Genomic DNA, 20430 nt, shown 5'->3' on the forward strand with positions numbered 1-20430 from the left:
AAATGGCTTGGAATGTGATATGCCAATCAAAATTAACATTTAGATACGACACGTTGCCCCACTCCATCCCACTCCTGGCAATCAACTCTGTTAGAAGTCCTTGTTCCCACTGCACTTTTCCCGATGGCTGCATTCCACTCTGGGGGTAAAGGTTGCCTGTAAGCACTGCAAACGCTATGTGAAACGCTTTGTTTATTCAAAAATATTTTAGCGCTGAGAAACGTTAAAGCAAGATGTAGATTTCAGCATTTGCACAGCAAAGAACTGCAACTCCTACAGATACTGCCACAAACTTTTCTCCTTAAGGCTTTCCAGCTAGGAAAGACTATTTTGCTACAGCAAAGCTACAAACAAAAAGTGTAGTCTCTCAGTAATGGGCTGCAAAGGGTTGTTACAGCAAGGCTAAGGATGAAGCAAGGCTGTCATTTCTGTCTTGCTCACCTTTTTCAGAGCAGATAATTGGTCAAGCTGTAGAAAAAACTCGAGGGTGCAGCAGGGAAACCCAAAACTTACAGGGTCTTCCCCAGTAAGCAGCTCCAGAAAACCACTATCAAAATAAAGGGAATTTCCCTGCAGCCTAGCCCACAATTTCCCTCGCAGGAGTGAAATCCAGCCAGCCTGCAGATCACCTGCTGTCCTCCAGTCTTAAAATAGTCATACCCACCTTAAAATACAACTTTGCCCCAAGCACTCAGCAAGGCTGTTGTTTAAGACAAGAGGAATCAACCACAGTGGTCACCAGAGGCAAAAACACGACGCTCAAACAACAATCACAATTCAGCTCATCCCAGCTATCCCAGGGGAACAGCACTGGAAGACAGGAATATTAAGAATGTTATTGCCTAAAAGCAACAAAGCAGCCACTCATTTTCCAACTCAAAGCTCTTCCCATTTAAAGGTTGCTGTAGACATGATCCCTGTTTCAGCAGAGGAAATAAAATGTGCTGGACCCTGTGGCCAAGGCCAGGCCTCTGAGCCTGGGGAATTCCTCTGGAGAGGGCAGGGGACAGTTATCTCCCACTCTACTGCTTCTGGAGCAGTTATCAATTAGTGCATTGTCCTGTGCTGCCTCCTTATCTATCTCTACAGGCTCACTAGCCCAGAGCTCCAGGTCCATGTTTCTCTTGGGACATGATTTTGTTGTTTTCCCCCTGCCAGGGAACTCCCAACCTCCAGCTGGTTCTGCACCAGTTCCTAACATCCATAAACTGCTTAATTAATCAATGCACTTCATCTCTTTCTACTGCAAAAGTAGAATTAACCAAGTTTAAACAGAAAAAAACCCACACGGAACCTTCACTTACTCCTACTGTCTTCCAAGCTGGAATTTGCCTGGTGTGATTTTAAACCAGACTTTATTCCTCATTGTTTTCTTACACTTGGGAGAAAAGTAGTTACACCCAGCATGCTAAGTGCCAAAATTGGCTGGTTTGCCTAAATGCAACACATCAACCCAACAGCAGCACTTCCTGAGGTACAGACTACACAGTCAGCAGGTCACACAAGATCCTCAAGGCTTAGTTTAAGGGAAATTTAAGAAAGAACTGTCCTACACCTGGGAGCACTGGAGGGGCAGAAAGGCAGGCTTGTCATACACCAAAAGGTTCGTACAGCATTACCAAGTTTCACAAGGCCCCATCACCTTTAAAAACGAGATCCCTCTCCCTCTTTGTCCAAAGACACACTTTCCAAACCTGTGGGGAGAGGATGCCTAATTCTGAAACAAGCTCATCATGCAAGAGGCACCAGAGCTGGGGCCTGCTGCCAGCTGAAACAGAGATTTCAGTCCTTTCTGCCAAAGCACAAAGAGCAACAGGCAAAGCTGCTCTGTACCAATGAATTTAGTGTCAACATTAAAGCAGACAAAGAGGCTGGAATACAGAAGTGACCTTCAGGCCTCACTGTCCACTCCATTTCTTCTCCAAACACCAGTGAAATGACACAACTGTCCCAGTCAGTCCAAGGAAGTCATCAGTCCACCACAGGCAGAGCAAAGCCCACTGCAGTGCCCTTTAAGTGGTTTCAATTGGTGGCAAAGCAGTTTATGGCCACCTCACCTGAGACCTTTCCAAGCCGCTGCAGAGCATGGCAGCACAGCAAATAAATCTGTTTCTTTCCCTTTCAGAGATTTACAAGGGTTATCCTCACCTCAGGGAAATTGTAACAACCTTTTTGCCTTCTCCAAATCCTGTTTTTTTTTTAATTTGGGGTCTGGATTAACAGCAGCCCAGAGAGCAGAGTCCATTAGCTCAGTCCCAGTTGGGTGATGACAGCCTGCAGTGCTCAGCCCCAGCTGGAGTTCCCTGACCAGCAGAAAGTCTCTCAGCACAGGGCACACAACACACACTGAAATAAAACCTGAAATCTGTGGTGCTGTCTTATTTCCCACTCCTCTGCACAATACAGTTTATTTTTAGGTCATAACTCCTGATGCAGGATGGAAAGAAAGGATGGGCACAGGCACAACAGCTGCAAGCTAACTTGGGAACACCAAGAATGAGACATTTCCACTTGATGTTTTGTTAAAACAGCTACACCTTCACCTCACACTGAGTATTTCTGGAGCCAAGATTTGTACTGGCACATGGATGTCACCTTCTCGTGTGGCTTGCCAGCAGGCACAAGCTGCTTACAGAGCCTGTCACTATCCTAAAACCTGTGCCAGGGGAGGGTCAGGTTGGACATCAGCAGGAATTTCTTCCTGGCCCAGGGAGGTCACTCAGTGCTCTGAGCTGGTGACAAAGTGGGGATGGAGCACAGCTTGGAATCCATGGTCTGGGAAGTGTTTTCCAACCTAAATGCATCTGTGAGCCTTGTGAACTACAGCAAATGCTACTTTCTTGTCTCTTGCTTCACAGGGAAAGAACAGGATTGAACAAGCTGGGTCAGGTACGGGGAGGAATATTGAGCAGGTGACTCCTGAGTGGTGGCTGAGCAAGGAAATCTCTGGTATGGGAACCCAGAAGTCAGTGAAACTCCAAGTGACTTGAAGCAAAGGCAGTAACCAAACCCAGCACACCCCAGGTGTGCACCAGAGCAAGAGAGTTCCACAGCGAGGCCTGGGCAGCAAGTCCTGCACAAGGCAGGAAAGCAAAGCTAAGGAAAATCAGAAACTGGCCTTTACCAAGCACACCTCCCCCTGAAGCAGCTCCTCTTGCTGGAGAGCCCATTTTCACCTCAGACAGCAAGCAAGCAAGGGATGCACACCTAGAAGTGCCTTCATCAGCCTGAAGCTCTGCTGCAGCTCTTTCCTCCCCTCTCTCACAGCGAGGCTTTTTATTTCTTAAACATATCAAGCACGTCTCACAAACCTCTCATAGCCACTTAAAGCCAGGGGTTAAGTGCAGCTGAAGTGAGGCAGCATTTCTCCTGCCACACTAGAATTGTCTTACGTGTTGCTTTTTTCCCATCCTGTTGGTGCCACAGCCATCAGAGGGAAGCAGGAGGGAGCTGCAGGGCAGCATGTGCAGGCTTTGGCACAGGACACTGTAAAAGATGTCCCGGTGTGAGTAGTCAGAGAGAGATGAGGGGCTCCAGGAGGCTCCGTTCCAAAATGCTGTTTATTGCAGAGATGGTGTTACAGCAGTCCAGGGTGACAGAACCCAGCCTAAAAGCTGCCAGCTACAGCTCATAGGCATGCCTGAGAGACACTTAAGTTCTGGTTACAATACATTGTATCTTTTTCCATACTGAATATGCTAATTTACAACACCCAATCAGTAAAAGACACAAATCTTATAGAATCGACATACAGCCTATTAGAAGTACTACATTACCATACTGTGTTACATTTTAAACCCTAAAAGCTAGTTTCTAGACCCCTTTTCTCTTCCCTGCCACATTGGCAGGGTCTCCCCGACCTTTGGACACTTGGCATCCCTTTATTTGCCAAGGGTATTGTTCAATCAAGAGGGATTCTCCTTTAGCTGGCTAAACCATTGTTTCCTGGTTGTTCAGTAACTAACAGCTCAACATCTTCCATCTCAAAGCTCACCTTCATTTCTATTTAGCTGATAGGTTTGATATTCTCAAAATCTTTTGCCAAGCAATCGTATTCATAAGGTTTTCTTGTTCTATTTGTCCCAACAGGACACCAATCCACACTCGCTCTCTAGGAGCACTGAATTCCAGGGTGGGTCTGCAGAGGCAGCCTGCTCCCAAATTCCACAGACAGAGCCTGTTCCCTGAGTGTCCAGAGGCAGGGGATCTGTTCTCCATGTGCTGGGAGTGTTTGATTCCTTCGTGGCTGCAAAACACAGCAGGTGAGCAGCAAAGCTCCTGCCAGGACATCACCCTCAGGGAGGGAGCACAGACCTCAAACTCTCAGTGAGGCTTTGCCCTCAGCTGCCCCACACATCAAACTCAGGAGGAACATTTTCTCCTGACACTGACTTGTATCTCCTGGGAAAAGAGATTCTTCTGGCCACTGCAAAGGAAGAATAAATGAGACACCTACACACAAAAGCACCGAGGGCAAGGAATTCAAGCTGGGTTTGCAGTCGACTCATTTGCTGCACCTAAAGTTACAAGATGACACCTGTGTGTCATCACAGCTGTGTGTTTAATTGGTCAAGAAAGTTGCTATAAGAGTAGCAATTGCTCTGTTAACCATCCATACGTCCCCAGAATGGTGCAAAAGACCTCTAAATCTGAGGAAGACATTTCAAACAGGCTTAACACCAACATTAACAAGTGGCAGATGACTTGCTAGAGCTGAGAGGTCAATCCTGTGGGAGAACAGCACAACGTGTCCACAAATAAACTAACTCAACAAAACAAGTACAGCTGAGCCCTAAGGAAGCAAAATAAATTAAATAAATTGAAACTTCCAGCTACAGAAGTTATGTCAACTTTCAGAGGTTCCCAGAGTTCGCAGTAGAAATTTGTTCCACGTGCTGCAAGTTTTTTACCCTCTGTCTTGGCCTCAAAGCCATCAGCTTGGAGGAGGAATTTAACTTGGAAAAGGTATTTTCTGGACAACACATCCCTCTTAGGCTACAGTAATTGCCTTTTAACGTAGCTTCTTCCAGGCATTGCTACAACAATCCTCCTGTGCAGGTAAACAAATGGTAAGGGATGGTCATTTCCCAAGCTTTGATGGGTATACAGGTAGAAATTCCACATAAAAAAATATATCCTTTCAGAGTTAGCTTTGGAGAGTGCTCTGTCAGCTAAGGCTCTGCCTTCTTCACAGAAACAGCCCTTTGGGACAGGCAGACCTGACCATGCACTCTCAGCATGAGATCTGGCAAAGTCCTACTGGCTGTTCTGCAGTGGGCACTTGGCCAGAATTCCACAGCTTTCCTGGAATTCCACGGCCTTCCTGGAATTCCATGGCTTTCCCCCCACCCCAGAAGCAGCAGCTCAGTCCCGAGAATTGCTATCAGGGAACACACACCTTCACTTTGGACAGAATCAGAGTGATTTACCTCTGACCCCTCAGCGTCCCTCCATCCCCACCACCCCACCGAAGGCTTTCACACTTGGCTTTGCAGCGGTTTTGGTATTTCAGCAGGAGTTGCCCTCCCCTTTTCCTCGTGAACGTTTCTGTGGTAAACTCTGACACCCAGTTACCAAACTGTGGCTTTTGAAAGACACACAAGGTCCCTGAAGAAACCAAAATACTGGATTGGAACTGGGGGAGGGAATTGCCTGCTGTGGTCTGCTCCCTTTTTGAAATACCGAGCTGGGAGTCTGAAGGCTGCACCTGCACAGATGTGAGGGATTAATAATCTCTTACAAACAAGTCAGTGAACAAGGAAAACATAACTGGCTTTTGCACTACTTCCCTTTTTGAGAGGCCACTTCCTGCAAAGCATCCGTCACTCAAGTTTTCCACTAGCTTCGTAAAGGCCAAACAGCCTCTTCCAGCTTCAACAGTTCATCAGATGATTTATGAAAGGTGCAAAAACACTACATTGGCAGGAAGGAGAAAAACTGAGCTCCACAAATGTGTTTGCAAATTTGACCTGAACAAAGCAACGCATTTTCGCTAAAAATTAACAGAAAATAGGGCAGAAAATGGAGCTAAATCTTGTATAAAATGGGAAAGTGCCGCTGGGGCTGCAGACAAATGCTGTGCTCAGAAGCAAGGAGTCACTATCAGTAGGAAAGACCTTCCCTGGAATGCATAGATGCTTTGTTCAAAAGGGATAACAGGAACAGAACACCAAGAGGAGCACTGCATAAAAACACCAAAGTCATGAAAATAAACAAACCCATTGGAAAATGGTTGTTTGTCCCCATTTCTGTGGAACAGCCCACACCAGGGATTGTCTGCTTTCAGTTCCCAATACAAGCAAGAAATTTAAGCTTCCTCGTCCTTAGGAATATCAGCAGTACAAGATATTCCATTTCTCAGGAAAAGAAACTTTTCTATTGCAGATTTGAGCCAGTTGGCCTCAGATCTGGCAAAAACGTGGTTTCTAGATCCACCTCCCCAAAACTGGACACACCTCAGGATTAGGAATCTGTTCCATCCCTCTCTAAGAGCCATCTGGAATGTCTTGGGGCTCTGGCCAAGCAATTAATTCCTCCTAATTGCTGGAACGGGACCACCCTCAGCTGGAATTGCAGCCAGCTCTCCCTCCCTGCCCTGCCCTTGGGGGGATGCTGATCTCTGACTCCAGCTTCAGGCACGACTGCCGGGAAAAGCAGACCTTGGAAATGGGATTCTGGCTGCACTTCTGGATGTAAACATGCAGAGGGATGTCCTGTGGGGCACGCAGGTCACATGGACCCAGCACAGTGACACCTGTGACCTGGGCGGGAGCAGCACTGGGATGCCTCCAGTTGGATCCTGGCTCATCACAGGCAGCTTGGGGAGAAGCCAGACACATCCCCTGGCAAGCAGCAGGATGAGGATCCTCCCTCCCCTCCCTTGCAGACCTGCTCAGTGTTTTGTTCTTAAACAAAGGGGAAGGAAGTGTGGCAAAGCGTCCTCCCAATCCCCACAACCCACACTTGGAGGGGTGTCACAATCCCAAAACCCCACATTTGGAGGGGTGTCCAATCCTTCCACACAATCCTCACAATCCTAAACCTTGAGGGGTGTCCCAATCCCCATAGTCCACACTAGGAGGGGTGTCCCAGTCTCCACAATCCTCAATTTTGAGGGGTGTCCCAATCCCCACAACCCCATATTTGGAGGGGTGTCACAATCCCCAAAACCCTACACTTGGAGGGGTGTCCCTGTCCCCACAATCCTAAACTTTGAGGGGTTGTCCCTGTCTCCCACAACCCACACTTGGAGGGGTGTCCCAATCCTCACAATCCTAAACTTTGAGGGGTGTCCCTGTCCCACAAGCCACACCTGGAGGGGTGACCCAGTTTCCCTCAGAAGAGTGTCCCAATGCCCCAAATCCTGCCCTTGGAAGGATGTCCCAGTCCCCACAATCCTGCATTTTTGAGGGGTGTCCCAATGCCCCAAACCCTGCACATGGAGGGATGTCCCTGTCCTCCACAACCCTGCACTTGGAAGTTTGCTCAACACAACAGCCTGGCAGGGGAAAGGATGAAAAACAACCTGGATAACACAACCCAGCTGCAAAGAGGGGAGTTGAAGTCCCAAAAGCAGGAGGAGGTTCTGCCCCCATCAGACACAGCCACAGATCTTCCTACACAGGATTTCACTAAATTTCTGATGCTGACCTTACCAAGCCAGGCTTTGTTAATTCTTCAGCATATTAAAAATCCAGTTTATGCTTCAATGACTGAATCACCAGTTGTTACAAACTATCTACATCACTTTCATCCCCTCCCTGAAGTTTCTAGGAAATTCATTGCATCTGCACATGACAGGAAAATCCAAGTTTGACAGCGCTTGCCAGAACAATATTCCTGCATTTTGAGCACCGGGAACAGCACACACAAACAGAGTGCCTGACCTGGCAAAGGCAACTGGTGCTGAAATGCCAAATTCCCCCCGCCTCACCTTACCAAAAACCCCAAATGCAGCGCAGGGTTCCCAAAGCAAGGCAGGACTTGGGGCCCACAGGACAGGGCGTGTGGAGATGGGAATGGACAGGGGAGGTGGGAATGGACACCAGGAGGTGGCAGGGGACACGAGGAGGTGGCAGGGGACACGAGGAGGTGGCAGGGGACACGAGGAGGTGGCAGGGGACACGAGGAGGTGGCAGGGGACACAGAGGAACAGCGAGCAGACCACTGCAGGAAAGCCACAAGGACTGTGCCCAGAGGTGATTTCAAAGGGTCTGATTTTAGCTGCATTTCTGAGCCCTGCACAAGCTTCCCTCACTCTGATGCCAAGAGGCAGCACCAGAGGTGGCAAATTGAACCTGGGAATATTTGCAAAGTCACGCTGAGAATACTTCTATTAAACGTTGTGCTTAAAACCGTGTCGCTTTGCTGCACATCAATACTTACATGGAGGAATTATTTAAGTACACAGCTCTGTAAGCACCTAAGAAAGTGTCCAGATAAGGAATAGTTCTGCTCCTTCTCCTTCTCTTCCCAATTGTCGGAGGCACTGCAGGAACGGTGCTGCCCTCACCCTGCCATTGTAAATCATAGCAATAAAAACCCCAATTAAAACCAGAAAGGTACTTTGCTCAAGACAATCAGGCAGGACAATCTGTCTTCTAAGGGTCTGACTTGAACACTTCATTTTTAAAAAGTACAGCCCAAATAAAATAAGTAGGTTACTAAGCACCCAGCAGTCCCTTCACATAAATGTTCATGGAGTAATTCACTGCTTTTATGAAAAAGGAAATGTTTTTAAAGCAGACTGGGAAAGGAAACAAATCCTCAGAACCAGAAGATAATACAGCCTCCAGAGAAGCCACTACAGAAACCATTCCTCTTCTTATTTATTTTAATTCTTTGCCCACTTTTAAGGCTATAAAGACAGCAGGATCAGCATGTTCAGCTCTCTGAATTCTTCACATTTCAGTTTGCAGTGCCTGTGGAAATAAATGGACTTTTCCCCCCTTCCAGCTGAAGTTTTTGGGGGCGTCTTCCATGACCAACAACGACACAAAGACAAAAGGGTGCAAGAACTCTACACCACCATTCTGCACTCAAGCACTGCTCCAGCACCCCCAAATCCAGCAATCCCCCAGGCAAAGAGACTCCACGATGCCCGAGTACTCCTTTCCCACAGTGAGTAGCACTAACTGACCAGGGAACAGTCTGGTGTGCAAATGTCACACTGGAATGCACCCCACAAGCTGCACTGGGCTCTATCCCAATTCTCCTAATTCTGGACAGCACTGGGAAGCAAGCAAGTCTGAGCATTTCCAGCTGCCTGCACACATCCTGTCACTGCACTGGCTATTCACCACCAGCAAGTCTCCTCCAAGTTATTTCCAAGTGCAATACCCACTTCTGTTCAATATACTGCAGGCCCTCAGCTGCCTCTTGTTTTTAAATAAAAATAAAACTCAACAATGCTTCAGTCCCAAACACAAAAATTTGTTGACACAGCTGACAGAGTCACTGCAGAAGCTACTCCTCTTCAGGGGTGCAGAAAATGTCATGAATGCTTTGCATGACCCAGACCTGCAAGAAGCCTGTGACTGGTATTCCCTGTGCTGCTATTTCCCTCAGTGTTTTTATTTCCCTCCTGATAAGGCCCCAGCCTGCCAGGCAAAGCACAGAGCATGTCTCCAAACCCTCATGGAACACCCCTTAATGCTGGAAACTGGGAATATGAAGACAAGGTGAGGGAAGAAAAAAGAGCTCTTTGACAGCCGTGAATTAAATCAGGGCAGAAAGCTCACTTTGAACAGATGTACCCCAACCTTGGGTTTCTCTGGGGATGAAATCCAAACGTGAAAGCAGATTCAGTGATAGGGAACAGAGGTTACAGCTCTGAGGTGTTCACTCCTCCCTGGGTGCCAGGGTGAGAAGCCTCTGCCTGCCACAAGCCACCCTGCCACCACAACCACGCCCTGGCAGAGAACACACCAGTGACAACCAGGCTGGGGAATTCAACAAGCTCTTCTCCAGTGAACACAGACTCATGGTGGAATGGTTCCATCCTGGGTCAGAAGGGACCTTCAGGCTCATCTCTGCTGAGTTTTGCACATGCAGGGAGCCCAGAGCTTGGATCCTGCACCTTGCAAAGGTTGGGGGCTCTGTGTCCCCACAGCTGCCTGTGCCAGGAACGCGTGTCCAAGCCCTCTCTGCAGGGTGTCAGGGTGTCTCTGCAGCAATACAAAGCTCCCACCCCATTACACTCGTGCTGGAAAGTGCAGTAAGACAGAGGCAAAGCTTTACCCACATCACAATCTCTGGGAAGCTTAGAGGAGAAGGGCCAAGTGCTCCCTGGGTTATTATCTCGTGCCTGGGTTATTATCCAATCTTCAAACAAACACAAGTCATTAATTTATTAGCATGACATCACATCCTGCAGGCTGAATTTCAACAGCCATGACACTGGAACCACGTGAAGAAATACAGCATTCCCCAGGATTTCTAGTCTGTTTTCCAACCTTTTAGAACAACCTAAATGGATGTCCTGGATGTGGAAACAAGATCCCCAGGAAGTTAACAAACAAAAGACAAAACAATCTATGAAGTCAAGTAACATTTTGTAGTGTAGACAATTATTTTAAATATGTGCACAGCATTAAAGCACAATTACAGTGTGAGGAGGGTTACAAAGTTAAGAGGTTAAAGGAGATTGTTTGCATTAAGTACAATATTAGCAAAAGAGAAATCTAACAGGAAGAATCATAAAAGGATTTTAGACTGGCAGCCACTCAATAAAGTGGCCAAGCAAAGTTCCCTGTAGACAATTATAAATGATACTGCTCAATTCACTTGTGCCCTGATGGACCATGACTTAAGGAGCAGCAGTCAAAAGTTAAAACAGTGAAGGAGTAGTTCATTAAGAACATCATCTCAGCTGGCCAGGCACAGAGAAGCAGCAGCTTTGGCCTTTAATGCCTCAATCTGGTGCGCCTGTATCCAGTATCATCCGGCTCTCAGGTTCCTCCCTCTCCTCCCCTGACACTGGATCAAGCTTGCAGGCTATCTCCCCACAGGAGGTAGGATCCCCTCTCCCCAAAGCAGCCCATCTTCTTCCTTGGACATTTTCAAACCCTGAAAAACCTGACATTTCTTTGGGGTTAGTCCTGCTCAGAGGAGGAGGTAATACAGATTTGCCTGTGATTGTCATCTCCACAAGTACTCTCCTAGCCACTTATGCTTCCTGAACCCAGGGCTGAACTCTGGCATTCCCTCTCAAAAACATTATAATTCTTGGATACAAGACACGTGGCTGGATGGCTCTGTGTCTTCTCAGCACAGATACTCATCTTCTTGCAAGCAAAGGAATTCTGAACAAACCATCAGAACTCAAATAATCCCTTTCTGATAAATGTGCTTAGGACCCTGTTTTTGTTTTTAAAATGGCCTTTGATAACCTATCTATTTATGTTTTGAAAGGGAGAAAAAATGAATTAGGAAATTGCACAGGCACAAAAACAGGGGCAATATCTGACAAAGAATTTTGTTAATTTGTGGGTAATTGCTCATTACTGCAAAATGAGGTTTTTGCAGCATTTTATGGAGAGTAGATAAGAACCCCCAGCCCATTACTGAGTATTGCTCTTGGCAAAGGCGAGCTTCTCCCAGGGTGGAAAGAATCCATAAAACCACGATTCCATTAAATACGGATCCTGACATCCCAAAAGTACCCGGGGAAAGGGAACAACATGTTCTGTCGAGTCATTTAGCAGGGACCTTCACATTTTCGCCCTCATCCTTTTTTTGTCCACTCTTGCCTTGTTCACAGCTCTGCTTTGGACATCACCTGCCCCCACTGCCTCCACTGAGCACCCCAAACTTCAGCACTTTGGAACACGGGTGTGCCTCTCCCTTCCTGTATGGCTGCTTTACTTTCTTGTTCCACTAAAAATGTATTCCCCAGACACTCAACATCCACAGGCCACTGGCACCCCCCGCAAGGGGCAAAAGCTCACCCTGAGCTCCCCAATCACCCACAAGTGCTGGATTTTCCTTCTCAGTTAGAGCAAGTGGGGTTTGAGCCTTGATGCATCACAGAATCCCAGAATGGATTGGGTTGGAAGAGACCTTAAAACCCAACCCTGCCATGGGCAGGGACACCTTCCACTATCCCGGGCTGCTCCAGGCTCTGTCCAGCCTGGCCTGGGGCACTGCCAGGGATGGACAGGCACAGTTTTGTGGCTGGCAGCACTGCATGAGGACACCCTGGAGCGCTCCCTCAGAGGAGGCTCTGGGAGCAGCTCACCACCGGCATGGCCAGGCAGGTACTCCAGCAGCAATCGCTCTCAGGGCACTTTCAAGGTCTTTGTCATCATCCTAACAGCAGAGCCATTTTTAAGCCTTTCAAATAGCTCTAAATTAACTTCCCTGACAAAGTTTTCCAGAGCGATATAACCTGACTATGTAAAACTCCATCCAGGGACACACAGAAGACAAAGAGCAGACCTGAGAGCGGGCGGAGGAGACGCTCGATTTAGATGGAGCTGCTTCATTACTATGTAGATTCAAAGCTATTCCTGCAGTTACTGAAGCACTACCCCAGCCCTCCTAGCAAGCAAAAATCCATTTTGTGTACAAATAGGGCTTTTACAGCTTTGGCACAGTGCTCGACTGCAGAGTCAAACTTTTCAATGCCTGATAAGATTCTATTTGAAAGTGGCCAGAGAGCTCATGCCAGGAGCCTGTATGAAATGCCAGCTCAGCGGCAGAAGGTCAAAGCCTGGTATCAGGAGATTTACTGGAAGTGTTTCCAGGCAAACCTCTTACAAGCGCTGTGCTATCTAGGGAGGCACAAATTTACACCTCTTGGAAAGCCATGGACCAATCTTTATGACTCTTTTCCAGTCGAGGGTAATTTCTTTAACACTTTACCTCACAAAAATCACAGCAGTAGGGTCTTTTCTGTGTCTATCCAATCCTTGGGTATTTGGCTGAAGTTAAGAATAAAGTGTTTAATGCCACGGTTTTTGTTTTAGAAGAAACCAAATGAAAACGAGCCCCCAAAAAACCCCCACAGACAACATCAACCAAACAAAAAACACTCCCCAGCCCCTCCCTCCCAGAACAACAAACCCTCAGATGCAGAAGTTGCTAATGTCCTGAATAAAAACCCCACAAGACAGACACAGACAACTGAGTTTAAAGACCAACAGCCCAAACAATTAACCTTTCTTCAGCAGTGCCTGAAACTAGGCTGGAGAAACAGAAATTTAAATTGAACTGCAAGGCTCTATAATCTTTACCATCTTTACAGAAGTATTTAAGGTTAAGTTGGTGTCAACAATGACCCTGAGCAGATATCAAGCATGAAGACATTCAACACAGTGGATTTTTCCAGCTGTCACCACGTTGGGACAGTAAAACCCCATCAAACCCTGATCTGTCTGCTCAGGGTCTCCCCTTCCATCTACACAAATGCACTGTTGGATTCACTCACCAGAGCAGATTTGCAAGTGCTCCTCCACTCTCCCATTAAAGCATTTCAATTGTCTGACTCTGCCATTTTAACAAAATCAAGTATGAGACTTTAAATTCAATTAGCACAAATCTCAGTGCTCCCAACATTAAATTTGCAAGTGACATTTAGTGGCATTCAACACACATGGAGCTAAGCTAATACACTAATGGACCGGCAAGGGAAATTGTAAAACATTCCCAATTGCAATGCTCTTTTTCAGTAAAGGAAATTCAAGGAGTAGGCTGCAGTGGACAGGAGGAGATGACAGCTATTAAAAATCCTTCTTAAGCCAAGGTTGCAAAAGCTCTCCTCTCCAGATCCACCTGTTCAGAAAGGGGCAATTTTAAGGCTCTTTCAGTCCTTAAGACAGGATTTATCCTGGTTTTGCTTCTGTTTCTTCCTGCTTCTTTCTGATGAAGGCTTACACCATGCAGCCCCACTGTGTGTTGTTCCCATACAGGGATAAAATATCCCCAGCAGGAATAAAATTCCCAAGCCTTGTCCCACACAGATAATAAGGATGTGTCAGTGCCCACAGCACCCCAAAAAGCCAGCCCAGCAAAGCCACCTGAGGAATTCTGCTACCACACCTGTGCCTCACCCAGCTTGCTAAGGAAGCTGCCAGTTTTCTGCACTAGAAAAACCAAAGCTACTGGACTTCAGAGATTCCTTGATGCCCTTTTTTTTTTATTTTTCCCCAGCTGGCAATATGCTTTGCCTTAATTCCATTTAAACAGAAAAAGCTACCTTCAAGCAGTTTCAAAATCAGAGAGACAGAAGGCAGACCAGGCTGGCAAGTCAGGGAGAAAAAATGTGTTAAAGTCATGGCTCTAAGCAGAGGGAGATTTATTTTGTTGTGCATTTAAACCTAAGCAAATTAGCACAGGCAAAACCTTTCCCAATAAGGATTTATTAGTGGTTTTCTTTGATTATGGATGTGTAATTGGACAGCAGAGCAGGACTGCAGCAGCACACGAAGGAAACATCAACAGGACATCTGTCCTACTCTAGATTTGCTCCCTTGATTTGGATGAGTCAACTGTAAAGCTCAGTAATAGCATTTTTTTAGGAACATGTTACAGTCTCCAAAATTAAGTTTTCTTTTCTCTTTCCAGCTGTTGATCAAGTACTACCAGAACAAAGCTCATGGGTTACTTTCAAGAATTTGGAGGTTTTTTCTCCTCTCAACTACACCACCGCGTTTGATAAGACCAGAAACAACACAGACAAATATTTAGAGAGATTTAAACCACAGAATCCCAGAATGGTTTGGGCTGGAAGGCACCTCAAAGGCCATCTCTTTCCACCCCACTGCCATGGGCAGAGACACCTTCCACCAAGCCCCACCACACAGCTTACACCTGGCAGCTTATTAGGATGGATGTTCCTTCGATCCATGAAAAGCCAAAGTAACCTGCACCAAACACTGTCTCTGCTAAGCAGATTTTCAAAATAATAAAATATGACTGGGATGAAATCACCCCCAAAAGCCTGTAGGTTTCACACATTCCTCAGTCTTCTGCATTTCCCCCAGCATTTTGGGGAAGGAGGGGGACATGACTTAAAAATTAACTTAATGGTATCACACCACACACTTTGGGAATTCAAGCTGTATTAAAAGCTGGAGATTCCATGCAGAACACCAGCCCTCCAGAGGGCTCCTGCCCCTCTCTGTATGCTGGTACCCTGGGCCCAAAAAGCTTCCAAGGACACCAAAATCCTTTGGAAAGTATGTGGGAGCTCAGTTCGTGACCATCAGTTCCAAGAAACCTCTAAAAAACTCAGGTGTTTGAGCTCATTTTAAGCTCACCTCTACTTCAGAGAGCTTTCTCACCGTACAGCTGGGTTTGATGTGCTGCACTTGAATCACGACTGAAATAGCATTCGGGTGCTCTGCTCCACTTCAGCAAAGAACAGCCTGGCCCTACCTGGCTGGGCAGCCTTAGAAACCCTTCCTGCCCTGCACAGGTCCCTGCAAACCACCCCAGGAAACAGGCACCTCTTGCCATGTCCAACAAAACGTGTGCAACACTCCTTGGCTTTTTCATGATGCTATATGGATTTAATCTATTACTCAAACAGGCCCTTTCCCTAGCAAAGGTCTGGATTATTTTTGAGCAACTTTTTTTCCTCACAGGATGTCCTGCTGCCCCAATTAAAAAGCCTTTAATACCGCAACCATTCCTTACGGCCAGGCTGAAATTGCTTTTAAACCTGAGTAAGTCCCAGGCCACCCATATTTAGTGCACCAATTAACCAACGTTGAGTGATGCAGAGAAGTGATGCTCTCTCTGCATCAGATGAGAGCAACCAGAAGAAGGAAGAATTTCTAAGTCACAATCACCCACAGTGCATGGGTTCAGTTCAAGGGAACTCAAGAATTTCCTAATTAAAGTTGCACCTATTCAAGCTTGAGGAGTGTTGAGAGAAGCAATGAGATCCATGGAAAACAACAAATCACTGCCTTTTAACCATTAACTCTGAGAAGTCAAATAGCATCCATAATACTTTCAAGTCCTGAAAATTATCCACCTACTTGGATTTATTAAATTTGTGTCACATTAAAAGCTAATTAACATGAGAAACACTGTTCCCAGGTTGATAATGTGGAAGGGGGAAGAAGCTAATAATTTGGGAATTGCCATTTGTTGCACAGATCACAAACACAGTTTAAAGGCATCTGAGCTGAATTTAGTTCTGCTGCACATACTCAAAAACTCAGAAAATTCACAGCAACCTCTGTGGATTTAGAGGGGGTTTATTACTCATATTGTAAAAGCAGCCTTTCCCTTTTGTCTGCCATCAACCAGGGGGACTGCCCTCTCTTTCCAAACTCTGAACAACTTCACAAAGCTGGAGCAATTTTAATACCCAAAAAATACTACAAAAAACAACCAGAATACAACTCCAATATAACATCCGCTCCCCCCGAAAAACACGGGCAAGCCCAAACCCACCAGGATCCACATCACCACTTGCACTGACTTCAGCCAGGTGTTTTGTACTGGTTCTGTGTTTTGCACTGTTTCACAGCTGGGCAGGGAAGCCAACAAGAAAGCATTTTCAGCCACATGGACCTGGGAGAAGGGAGTCTGAAGGCACCACTGCAAATCCTGCTGTCACACCAGGATGCACCATCAGCCAAAGTGACACGAGGACGTTCATCGACATCCCTGTGCTGCTCTGCTAGGAGAGGCTGCCTGCATCAGCAAGCTTCAGCAGCACCATGTCAATATGGCAGAGCTCCCATTTCTTACAAATAATAATCTTTTTCCTCTCTCTTCCCATCCTCTCTCCATGCATTTATGGTGCCTTGAAGGCACCGAGGCGCTCTTTAATGAGGTTTTCACACAAGACAGAATAAATTAGAAACCTTGATCAAAACAGGGCCTCCAGGAGGAACACAGTACAAAGACAGCCCCATGCCTTATACACCCTGAAAAATCCAAATACTGTAGCCGGGCAATCAGCAAGCCATTCCACGAGCAAACAGGGAGCACACCCTCCTGCCAGGGTGCCCATGATGGCAAGGACCCTCCTTTTCACCCCCGTTCTGCTCCCCAGCCCGTTCATCCCCAAGAGGGGGACAAAGCCATCACTCCCTGCCACCCCACAAACCTCAGTGCCAGCAAGGCAGCACAACCACAGTGTGGGGTGGGGTGGGGTGGGGTGGGATGGGATGGGATGGGATGGGATGGGATGGGATGGGATGGGATGGGATGGGATGGGATGGGATGGGATGGATCTGCTCCCACTCACAGAAGATGCCTCCAGCTTCCTTTGGAGCAGGGAGCACGCTGCCTTTGCAGGCCGGGGGGCACCGGAGCCCCCAGGCTGAGGGGACCGGGCTCACCCCACACTCCCACACGAGCTAAGGGGCCCAGCTGTCCCCACAGAGCCCCTGGGGCAGGGAGGACCAGACCCGCCACTCCCCCACCCTGAGCAGGAGGGGACAGACCTGAGCAGGTGAGGGGAACGGTGCTCTCCTGGGTCCGGGGGCTGAGGGGCTGCAGCCCTCGAGCTGGGGGTCCGGAGCTCCCCAGTACCACCTGCAGCCGCCGAGCCTGGGCTCCCAGAGCTCGCCTGGTACCCCGGGCTGCAGCCCCCGAGCTGGGGAAGCGGAGCTCCCCCGGGCAGGGCACCGAGCTCCCGCGGGCTCCCACGGCCGCAGCCCCCGAGCTGGGGAAGCGGAGCTCCCCCGGGCAGGGCACCGAGCTCCCGCGGGCTCCCACGGCCGCAGCCCCCGAGCTGGGGTCCCAGAGCTGCCCGGGGCTGAGCAGACCGCGCCCTCCCGGTGCGCCCGGGGGCCGAGGGGCCCGGATCCGCCCGTGCAGCGGGACCGAAGCTCTGTCAGACCCCCGAGCTGAGCAGCGCCAAGCCCCCCTGGAGCCTCCGGTGCTGCGGGGGCCGGAGCTCTCCTCGCATCCCCCGGGGCTGCGGGGGCCGCCGCCGGCACGAGGAGCCGGAACCCCCGGGGGAACGTCCCTGCTGGGGCGGCGGCGGCCGAGTCCCCGCTGTCACCGCCGGTGTCCCGTCCCGCCGCCACCCCCGGGCCTGCGCTGAGACGGAGGCCGCTGGGTCGCGGCTCACTCACCGTGCGGAGCGGCGGCGCGGTGCGGGGCGGTGGGTGCGGCGGGCGGGCGGTCCCGGGCGGTGCGGCGGCTCCAGCCCGCTGCCGTGTCCCGTTTCCAGCCGCCGTGCCCGTGCCCGTGCCCGTGTCCCGTGCGGCGGCCGCGGGCGGGGCGGGGGCACCGCGCGCCACGTGACCGCCGTGTCATCCCGGCCGCCATCTTGTGCCCGTCCCGCCCTGCCGGGAGCGCTGAAGATTCCCGGTCCCGTTCCCATTCCCGGAGGGATCCGCAGCCCCCGCGCTGCCCAGCACAGCCTGGGGCTTGCTGTGTTTTACAGAATCCCAGGATCGCTGAGGCTGGAAAAGCCCTCCCATGGCGTCCCAGCTGTGCCCGATGCCCACCCTGTCCCCAGCCCAGAGCACTCAGTGCCACCTCCAGCCCTTCCTTGGACACCTCCAGCCATGGGCACTCCAACCCTCCCTGGGCAGCCCCTGCCAAGGCCTGAGCTCCCTTTCCATGCACAAATTCCTGCTGCTGCCCAAGCTGAGCCTCCCCTGGCCCAGCCTGAGGCCGTTTGCCCTTGTCCTGTCCCTGTTCCCTGCGAGCACAGCCCGACCCCCCCGGCTGTCCCCTCCTGTCAGGAGTTGTGCAGAGCCACAAGGTCCCCCTGAGCCTCCTTTTCTCCAGGCTCAGCCCTTTCCCAGCTCCCTCAGCCTCTCCTGGGGCTCCAGCCCCTTCCCCAGCTCCCTTCCCTGCCCTGGACATGCTCCAGCCCCTCCAAGTCCTTCCTGGCCTGGGGGCCCAGAACTGGACACAGCCCTCGAGGTGTGGCCTCAAAGAAGCCGCCCTGAACCCTTCCAAGCAGATGTAGTGCCCCCAAAATATTAAATTCCAGCATCAGTGTAGCTTGCTTGGAGCAGCTGAGGTGTAGCAGAGTGTGAGTTCTGCTTCTAAATCCATCTGGCAGCTTTCCAGTACCTAAAGGAAACTTCCAAGAAAGATGGAGAGGGACACCTTAGAAGAGCAGGTGGTGCCAGGACTGTTAGTGCCAGAGGGCAGGTAGTGCCACAGGGCAGGGTTGGATGGGATTTTGGGGAAGAATTCCCTCATGATCCTGGATTGGGATGAACACGTCTTGTCCCAAGATCCCCAAAACCAGAGTGTAGGATGTTGGAGCAAACTCTGCTATCTGCCTTTATTTCATTCTGCAGAAGCTCTACTGGCCATTGGGCTTCAGTTCTCTGTCAGCTCTGGAGATGTGAGAAGTCAGTTGTTACTAATAAAATCTCACTTAAAATAAAGTCACAAGAGAATTTAGCTTAGGAGCAAACCCTGGCTATGACCATCTCCAAGTAGAAAGAGACTCAGATTTTGTTCCATGAGCACTAACACCATTTCAAACCTTGCACTTCACAAATTGTGACATCTAGTACAAAACTGGGGTTTTTCCATGCCAAAAGGTCAAAATCATTTCCTGGTCCCCACAGAGGGGTTCCTGCATATGCTGAGCATGGTTCCCTGCAGGGCTGTTCCCCAGCGTGGGAAGATCTGCAAGGTCTGATTAAAAGTTTTCCCGTATTTCAGGCATTTTTCCAGGAGCCAGGAGATTGTGGAGATAGCAGAGGCACACATCCAGCTCCCCCTCTCCCCGGCATGGGACGATGACAACACACACGGGAGGGACTGGATGTACCGGTGTGTCTCAGTCACGCTGAGCAAGAAATAGTTTTGCTGATGTTGGCACATAAACAAAACAAAATCTGAAAAAAAACCCAATCAACAAGTGATTGCAGACATTACTCAAGCAAAATTAAGAATTACGCTTGAATAAATAGTAATTTATGCACTGGGGCATGTGGAACACAATGGTGTTCTGGGCCTTTGTAAAGAGCTATCAGATCCTGCACTTTCTAAAAATTGAGTTGAGCCATTCTGAGAGAAAATTTTCTGTGAAATAAAACTCGACTTTAGAGCCAGCTTGGAAGTTATTTAAAGGTCTGCTGTGACCTCCAGCTCCTCACATATTTTTATCAGCACTGGTGAAGAGTGGACAATTTTTGTTTGACCTCTGGATTCAGACATCACCTTTCATCCTGTGCAAACTGTTTGGTAGTTAGGAGGGGAAATGCAGATGGAAGAGAATGGCTTTGGAAAAGAGATCTGGAGAAATCCAGGAAAGTGGTGCTGGGGACACCAGATGCCAACAGCTTTGATTCTCTCATCCCTGAGGAGTGATTTTAACTGTGAGTGCATCTAATACTCTGTTCTGTTTTTTCCCAGGTTGATCAGGCTGGCTTGCATGAGCCTGGTTGCACCAGGAAGAGTTTAGGAATTGGGAAGGCTTATGGGGGTGCTGGTACATCTCCCTTGGGGCAGTGGAGCCTTTGGAGGGCTTGGCAATCCCAGTTC

At 48.9% G+C, this 20430-nt stretch overlaps 1 protein-coding gene across 4 annotated transcripts in view; it reads right to left on the minus strand.

Annotated features, from left to right (window-relative positions):
* Positions 1-18191, minus strand: part of SGMS1 (sphingomyelin synthase 1) — an 89200-nt gene extending 71009 nt beyond the window's left edge. For 2 of the 4 annotated variants that reach the window (XM_063406149.1, XM_063406144.1), the window contains exon 1: positions 18045-18191. The gene's annotated coding sequence lies outside the window, so the exon portion shown is untranslated. The remainder of the gene's footprint in view (positions 1-18044) is intronic. The other 2 variants (XM_063406146.1, XM_063406152.1) reach the window with 2 other exon arrangements.
* Between the last annotated feature and the right edge of the window lie 2239 nt (positions 18192-20430).

Source organism: Prinia subflava, chromosome 9 (genome assembly GCF_021018805.1).
Source record: "Prinia subflava isolate CZ2003 ecotype Zambia chromosome 9, Cam_Psub_1.2, whole genome shotgun sequence".
NCBI lineage: Eukaryota > Metazoa > Chordata > Aves > Passeriformes > Cisticolidae > Prinia > Prinia subflava.